Here is a 9,131-nt window from a genome sequence, read left to right as displayed (position 1 = left end):
CTTCGGGCTGGAAATCTGTTACCTGAAACATCCGCAAGAGCATAAGGTAGATGGTGTCAGGGTGACAGCGAGACGACATCACTGTCACCCTGACTGCTGGTTCTGACCGCTTCCACGCCACGCTCGCTGTCCCTGCCTCCTGCAGCCCTGACCCTCACAGCTCCCTCCGTGACCACCGTCCACCGGGAGTGGTCACCTCAGTGACTCTCACGTTGGCTGCGGAGCTTCATTTAACTGGGTCTGGTGTTTGGTCCCCGGGGTTCGGTGGGCACCATGCGTGAGGTCCCAGTGGGCGGTGCGGTCCCATGTCTGCCTAGGGTTCTGCAGAAGGACAGGGTGGCGAGAGATGCACAGACACAGGTGCACATAAAGGGACTCACCCAGTGGAGGGCTGCACAGCATCGTGGGGGCGAAGACCAGGGAGACTGGGGGGCTGTGCCATCCGAGGGCAGGGGAGTCGGCATCCCACCCAGGCCAGAGGCTCTGTTAGTTCTGTCTGGGCCTCGTGGGGGCCACGACGCCTGCTTCTGGGAGCACTGCACAGATGCCCCAGAGAGCTCTCAAGCCCAGGGACTGTCGGCGTCAACACGCAGACTACCCGCCACAGACCATTGACACGGCCAACACCTGCGCTCAAAACCTGGACGTTTAAAGCTTAAGTCGTGTACAGCAATCTCGAAAATCCAAGAGGACCGAGAGCTGGGAAAAGGGAGATGACCAAACCGAGGCCAGTACCGTTAAAGGTGAGTTCAGTCTTCAACTGACTTCACAGCTTTCACTCAGTTTTGATGTCATGTACTCGTCTCAGACGTTGGAATGTTGGCTGGAGCCGCAGGTAAACGTTCGTGTCACGCAGGTGCTGGAGTGGAATGCAAGGGATGTCTTCCCAGGTAGTGGCCCCTTGCTGGCCACCGGTGGGCAGATGGCAGGGAGCTCGGGGCAGACCAGGGGCCGTGGGGATCCGGCCAACACCCCGAACAGGCAACTGGGGGAGAAAGCGCAGGCAGTCCCGTGTGCTTGAAAACGTGCACCTCCCATTAAACCGAAAAGTGCCACTGCAGAAAGCCGTCCGTGGCTGCGTCCCTGAGGGGTGACACGCGCACAACAGGAGCAGCGTTGGTACCTTGGCGCATGCTGCAGCCAGAGACCTCCACGCCGAGAGCGGGGGTCTCCCTGTGACCTCTGTTCTTAGGGACAAAATGGCCGCCAGTGAGCATGACAAACCCAGACCCATGGCGGGTGGAGGCCGCCGGCTCCGCGTCCAGCTGCGTCACGATGCGCAGTGATGGCAGCTGTGCGCTCGCGCAGGCTCCGCTCACCGCCTCGCTGCCGTTTCCAGGCAGCGAAACTCTCCCCCAACGCCACGGCTTAACTGCCTCGGGCTTTGAATCCCACATAGACAGATCGGTTGGTCATTGCGTGTATTCCTGTGACCTGCGTGTATTAGGGTTCTGTGAAAACAAAGTTGCTTGTTTAAGAACGTTTTTAGCCAAAAGCCTTTTGAGAGGTGAAAGGGTCTGCCTGGCCTTCGTGGGAAGTGGCCCAGCTGTGACGTGCTGGGACTAAGATTGCTCTCCCACTGGTGGGCGGTGGCTTCACTAAGACCTCGGGGAGCATGACTGCCATGCACTGCGAGTCCTGGATGGGGCTTCTGGTGACTGAAGTCGACCCCAGGCTCCAGAGGGACGAGGGCACAGGTCCCTGGGACCCACGCTTTTCTTTCTAGCTCTGCGTGGTGCCATGGCTATGCAGTCACACTGGAGGGCGCTCATCCCCACACCCCAGCACCGCTGTACCAGCTGGAGGAACACAGCGTGTGTCCCCCTCCTGGAGACGTGGCTGAAAGGCTCCCTGGTCTCTGGTCACCCACCTCCCTCCACAGAGGCACCCTCGGTGGCACCGTTAGCGCCCGCAGGGGGCCCGGTTCCTCCCCACCGTGGGCCGCAAGGTGGCACAGCAGGGCCAGGACAGTGGGGCGCTTGCCCTATGACCTTCCGTGGCGGTGGCCTCTCGGCACCACAATGTGGCTTCTTTGTGTCCAAGCTTTCTCCAGGGTGTTCCAGGAGCTTCCTCACCCTCTTCACAGAGTTCTTGCGTACCTCTCGCCTGGTTTATATCCCATGCTGTCCCCTCGGGAGGTGGGGGCTGGCCCATGTGTGCACTGGTTGGTTACCTGGTGGTGGTGCCAAACCTGTTCCGAGGTCCTAGCTGGGTCCTCCTGGATGTCCACAGAGGTCACCGTGTCCCAGCAGACACCGCGTCTGCCTGGCACGTACCCGCTTTGAGTCCTGGAGCTTCTGCTCCCTCTTGGGCCCTCAGAAGCATTAGCTAAGGGTGACAGCAAGCATGCAGCGTCCGGCTCTAATGGACCATGTAGCAACGATTGCAGAGTCTCTGGCAGGTGCCTTTAACAAGCTGGAGACATTTCCTCTCGTGACAGCTTACAAAACATTTTAATCAGGAGTATCTTTTTTATTTTTTAAATTAAAAATTTTTAATTAACCTTTTTGTTATAACATATATAGATTCACGTAACCATGATCAGGACACAGAATGGCTCCATCGCCCCCCAGAACTCCTCATGCCAGCCCTTTGCTGCCACCCGTACCCCCGTAATCCTCAAGAGCGTCATAGAAGTGGAGCTGTACCTGCGTGACCTTCCGAGGCTGGCCTCCGCCCCCGGCTGCCGCCCGCCCGGCACATCCTCAGTGCTGGTACCTGGTGTGTCTGCCGCTTCGCCGGTGGAAGGTGTTCGCATGTTCAGTTCTCATGGCTGTGAATAGAGCCGCTTCGCGTGTGGACGTGACCCCAAAGGTGATGGTGTTAGGAGGCCGGAGGCGATTTGGTCACGAATAGGATTACTGTCCTTCTGAAGGAGACCCCAGAGCTCCCTCGCCTCTGCCACGTGAGGCCGCGGCCAGAAGATGTGTCTGTGAACCAGGAAGGGGCGGCACCGGCCGTGGGTCGGTCCTGGACGTCCAGCCTCGAGGCTGTGAGAAATGAGTCAGTTTAGGCCCCAGTCTGTGGCGTTTTACGAAAGCAGCCTGAACGGACCAGGACAGACTAACACGAAGGGAGCTGAGAACATTTTGCTTATTCTTCATGTGTTGCTGCTATGACCACTTTGAAAACAGCGTGGCAGTTTCTTCTAAAGTTAGGCGGACACCTGCCCACGACTCAGCAACGCCCCCAAAGGCATTTAACTAGAGAAATGGAGCAGGCGTCCATAAAACTGCTGGTTCTCTCCGTTTAGCTCACGCTGGGGCCGCCCCATCCACCACTGGGCTCCAGCCTAGACAGGGCGGTCTTACCCTTCCCGGAGTTTCTGAGCCCGGTTTGCTTTTTCTCCTGTCGCAGGTAGGAGAGCTGCTGGGCTTCTGCTGCTCCCCTGCTCACCTGGCGGCCTGAGAGGGCAGGGGCCCGTCAGGCAAAGGGCGCTGGGCCCGCCCCGCCAGGCGTCAGCCTCTCTTCCCTCTCCCCGACACGCCCCCCTCAGCAGCTCCCACTCTGCCTGTCAGAAGGCAGGAACGCGGGGTGCTCACAGGGCGGCCAGGCACATCACTCTGTCGTGGCTTTAGGCCCCGCAGGGTGAGCTGGGAGGGGCCGACCCCGCACTCCCCTCTCTCTGTGTCTTCCCTTAGCTACTGGTTGTCATGTTGATTGAACTGGATTATGCCTTTTCCAGTTGAATTTTTAAAGTAAATTTTATTTTTAGAAGAGTTTCAGACTTACAGAAATATTGTGAAGGTAGTGCCGGGTGTTCCCCTATACGCTGCACCCAATTTCCCCAGTCATTAGTGTCTCCCATTAGAATGGTGCACCCCTACAGTGAACAAGCCAACACTCACACATTTTTATTAAAGTCCATTCTCTGTTCCTGTTTTTACCTGATGTCCTTTATCTGTCCCAGGGTCCCACATGACATTTAATTGTCACATCTCCTTAGGTACCTTTTGACTGACAGTTTCTCAGACATTCCTGGTTTTTGATGACCTTAACTGTTTTAAGGGGTACTGACAGTTATGTTATCGGATGTGCCTCAGTTGCGGTTATTCTGTTTCTCTTGTGGTTAGATGGGGTCGTGGGTTTCGGGGGGGCGGGGAGAGCACAGAGGCCAAGTGCCCTTCTCCATATGACCCATCAGTGACCTTGACCTCCTGGAGGTCAAGTTTCTGCACCGGTTGGTCAGGTTTCTGCACCAGGTCCTCTCCCACCCTTTCCACTGGGCTCTGGAAGTCACAGAGTGCTGCCACACTGCGTGGGGTTTAGCGCCATCTCCTGGTGGGCACAGTGGCTGCAAAATTATTTGGAATCCTGCATGGGAGATTTGTCTTCTCCCTATTCATTCATTCATTCATTCATCTCTATCGGTGTAGACTCATGGAAATTTATTCTATACTTGGGTTATAAGCCACGTGACTTTATTTTGCTGTCAGATTGTTTCAGCTTTGGCCAGTGGGAGTTTGGCCACTTGGCACTGAGTCCCTTTGTGTTATTTAGCATTTCCTGGCTTCCAGGCTCATCTTGTATATTTCCTGCCTGAGCCATCAGTGAATTTCTCCCGGTTGGTGAATTTTGATTATTTAACCTTATTTCTGTTCGTTGTAAGAGGAATTAACTGTAGGAGCAGAATCTGCACGGAGTGTCAATTGTCCATCTTAGCCTGAAGTTCCAGCCTGGCTCAGTCCCTGTTCTTTGGCCCCGTCCTGGGCAGGTAAGGGAAGGGGCCAGGAGGTGTGATGGGCTGTGCCCCCTCCTTCTCGCCGTGCGGCCAGGCCTTGGTGGACTCGTGTGGACAGAGGCTGACTTCTGGCTGACAGACTCTGGAATCTAGGACTCCTGGGAGAGAGTCAGGCTTTGAGTGCCTGGACACAGGGCACAGGCCTCACCGTGGGCGAGCCCTACGGCTGCATGGGATGCCCACACCAAAGGCCGGTTAATAACATTAACATCTGCTTTTCCAAACAGCCGTCTTTGCACAGGACACTCTGGAGAGCAGGGGGCAGAGGAGTGGCAGAGCTGTGTCCCCTGGTCTCCTCGCCGTCCACCGGGTCCCCCATTCCTGGGTCTCCTCCTCCCACAGCCAGGAACTTCTGTCAGGCCCTGGCCCTGGCCCACCCCAGCCAGGCCGGGCCCTCTCTACTGCCTGTCTTCCTTTGCCCGCTGCATAGCATCAGTCTCAATGGAATCCCTCAAGGGTGCACGAAATTGTGTTATTTTGTAGAAATCAACCAGGCCTCATCTTCTGGCGCTGAGAGAAATCGCCCCCAGCACCACTGGGGCCGAAGGCCGGGGCCCAGGCCTGAGTGGTGTCATGGGGACCTGCAGCAGGGAGGCCCCACTAGGCCCCGCGCTCGGGATCCACTGTGCGAAACGCGCGGGACTCTGGCTTTCGGCTGAGCCCACCCACCCTGAGCCCAAGCTGCAGAGAAGCCCTCCAGCCCCTTCCTCAGCTCCTGGGGTCCTGCAGGAACCAGTGAGGCTGTCCTCAGATGAGCACGGACCTCTCGCACGCCTCCCGCCCCGCTTTGGCGTCTCCCCACTTTCTATTGGCCAGGATTCAGCCACGTGACCATCTTGGAGCCAATAGCGGTGGCTTACCCTGCAGGCGCTGATTGGCGCAGGCGCTGATTGGCTCAGGCCGTGGGGTGGGGCGGGGCCCGGAAGGATTATACCCCTAAGGCCACGCCCCTACGGCTCATCTCAACGCCCATTTGGAGTGGCACTGGTCTGCCGTCCCGCGCTAAGGCCCTTCCTTCCTCGAAGCCGTGCCACCGTGTGGCCAACGCTAACCAGGCATCACAGCCCCCAGACCGAGCCCGACTCCGTGGGGCCTGCCCTTCACCTACAACGTGACCCCTCCTTTCCGACCTTCCAGGAACCGCTGAGACAGCAGTGGAGCTCTTTCCAACGTGGACAGGTGGCGCAGACCCAGGGTTCACTGACCCCGCTGGCTGCGATTGTGGACAGCAGGAATCGTCTAGCTGCGGATTAGCAGAACTAGACAAATGGTCCTTAATTGCCAGACCTTTAAAATTTCTTTCCAGCCTTGACGGTTAAGTGGCTCGTGACTCAAGAGGAGACAGGAAATGGAAGCAGAGCCTGCCTGGGGCTGGCCGTGCTCAGGCACCAAAGAGGTCAGCAGAGCTGGGCTGCGGGGGACCAGCCTGCCTAGTGGAGCCTGTCTCTGGAGGGTGCCCAGCACCAAGGTGTGCTCTGCTTTGTCAAAACAGTAAAACGTCCAGAGGAAGTGTGGCCCAAAGCAAGCAACCAGGCCAAGGCCACAGTCGGCCGGGGCTATGGGCACTGCTCCGAGCACCCAGGGCAGCTCCTGCCTCAGGGCCCTGGCACGGCTGTCACTCTGCCTGGAAGGCCCTCCCACCAGAGGCCCACGGGGGCGGGGGGGCCCTCCTCCCTCCCTCAGGGTGTCTCTGCACCGCTCAGAGGTGAAATGGCAGCTTCACCATCCTTCCTGCCCCCCTTATCCTGCTGGATACCGTCCGCAGGAGAAAGCACTGCTGGGCTTCAGTATTTATCATCTGTCTCCTCCCGCTGGAAACAGCAGCTCCAGGAGGAAGAGGTGTCATCCTCAGCGCCTGGAGCTGGGCTCTGCCCCTGGTCGGGCTCAGTAAACACCAGGTGAACTAATGCTTTCCTTGGGGCCTTGGAGACCAGCACCCAAAGCAAAGCGTCTGGCCAGGGTGAAGGGAAAGCACACTGGGTCACCTGGAACATCTGGGTAACTGCTCAAGCCCCAGACGGTCCTGCTGGGCTGTGTGGGGGCGCGGTAGGGGGCCGGATGGTGAGTGCCTTTGTAAGGCAGCCCGCAGAGCCCAAAGCCACCAAGCTGGCGATGAAGGCTTCCGTGTGAGTTTTGGATCTAGGGAAGGTGAACAGCTGCTCTGTCCTCAGCAAGCGGAAGGCGCACCGAGCAGCACTGCAGTACTGGAGGCCAGAGCCACCCCCACCCAGGCAGCAGGAGCGGGAAGGAGACCCCCCACTTGTGCTCAATGAGCACGTTAAAAGCTGAGGCAGAGGCAGAGGGGCTGTGGGGGGCTCCGTAGCAGCCTTCAGGACACAGCTTGATGGGGAGGGAGACAGGCAGCAAGGGCGGGGCGAGTGTGGCCTTGCTCCTTGCTTGCTGGACAGGCTTTGCCCCGTGCTCCCTGTGCATCCCCAGCCAGCAGAGGGAGGAACATCACAGGTGACCCAGGCTTGCCACCTCTCTAGAGAAAGGCACCTTGGGGTGGGCTTCGGGCACGGGGAGGGCATGGGCAGGGTCCGCTAGGGAGACAGCAGGGCCGTCCTCTGTGCTGAGTTAGGGTCCCATGGCCAAGCAGGTCCCATGAGCACTTGTGAGTCTGGCTTCAGCTCAGATGGGAGGGGGCGCCTGAGGCTGGTCTGCATTCTATGTGGAGATTACTCTGGCCAGGGGCCCTTAGGGAGAAAAGGTCAGAGGGGTGAATCTGGCAGGAATGGGAAGGGGGGGAGCGAGGGCTGGGCCGCAGGACCTGGAGGATGTGGATCCTCGGTCTGACTCGGCGTCGCCTTCCAGGGGAACCGGGGCTCTGGAGAGAAGGGCCACACGGTGTGAAATCACTGTGTTCTTTATTGGCTGTGATTCCATCCGGAGAGAACACACGCGACGCCCCCGACATGCAGGAGGAGGCGCAGGCGCAAGGACAACGGACAGGCGGCATCCGCCGTCTACGTTAAGCTCGGCTTCTCCGGGCGCCCCATGCGCTGGGAACGGGATGCGGGGTTTCTACGAGACAACGCCCTGTCTGCTCAGAGTTGGCTTTTTAAGTGTGAAAACAGGCATTTTTAAAAGACGTGGAACCGGGAGGAGTCAGGGCGCAGGACGCGGGGCGCACAGAGGCGGCGCGGGGCGAGCGCGCGCGTCTTTGACGGGCGGCCGCGGTTAGTATTGCAGTCTAATTGTATGGCTTCTCTAAACAGCGATGTAGGGCCACGCCCCGGGCCGCGACAGGAGGACATGGTGAATTTCTGATGTGGACAGACGGCCCGGGACGAGGCGCCGGGCTTTCGGTCAAGATAAACTCCCCCAATACGTTAGACCTCATTTACCTGAGATTCAACACATTGTGATGCAAATTAAACAAGGATGATGGGAACGGAGGGCTGCGGGAGGCCCAGCGCTTCTACCTAACCCGCGTCGGCCACGTGCGCCCGGCGGCCCCGGCCGAGGGACCCAGGGACACACGCCTCCAGCCGCGCACTCAGTCCTGCGGCCCTGGGTCTCCCGCACAGCTCTGTTGGGGGGCGGGGGCGGGAGTTGGCCGGTGAGAGCAGGGCCCTCCCCCGTACAGGACGAGGTGCCAACCAGGGAGAGGAGTGGGCGGGCCGGGCTGCGCTGGACCCAGACTCAGGGCAGCGTGAGTTACAGCGGCTGCGAGGGACGGCGTGCGCCACACTCGGGGGAGTGCGAATTTCCCCCTGGTCGTATTGCTTTGTCTCCCTTAGCTTAGACAAGGGCCGCGGCATTCACGAGAAGCAGAGCCTTCCAGGGGAGCGGGCCGAGACGGGGGAGCGAAGCACAGAGACCGCGGGCAGTGAACGTGGCGGGCTCAGATGGAGAGGCGGGCAGCCAGCGGACGGGACGACGCAGAGAGCCAGCGGACGGGACGACGCAGACCCAGCGACCAGGTGTCAGTGCGGGAGGAGGGGCGCGGAGGGGGCAGGCTGATCCAGAGGACGGGGAGGGGCTTCCCACCCTGGCCCCTGCGGCTCGCCCCTCCAGCCCCCTCCCTGCCTGCACAATCGCCGCCTCCTCTTACTATGGCTGTGCTCCTGAGTGTGGGCCTGGACAGCGCGCACCAACACATGGACCGCGCACCGAGGGGTGGTCGAGGGGCTGGCCCTTTCGGTGGCCCCGGCTCAGGCGCCCCTGCGTGGCGGGGTAGGGGGGAAGGGCGGGGACAGTGAAGGGCGTCCCAGGCTGAGCGGGGGTCCAAACCGCCCGCAGCCAGAGGAGCACGTGGGCTGGTCCCTGGGGGTTGGGCGCCCCTCCCGCGGTGGTGGTGGCGATGGCAGTGCGGGAGGGGGGAGGGACGGAGGCTCCGAGGCGCGAGGGGCGGGGGCGGATGGACGGAGGACTATGGCTTATAGTG

This window comes from Pteropus medius, unplaced genomic scaffold, assembly GCF_902729225.1.
Source record: "Pteropus medius unplaced genomic scaffold, Ma_sr-lr_union100, whole genome shotgun sequence".
Lineage (NCBI taxonomy): Eukaryota > Metazoa > Chordata > Mammalia > Chiroptera > Pteropodidae > Pteropus > Pteropus medius.
This window is presented reverse-complemented; position numbering follows the sequence as displayed.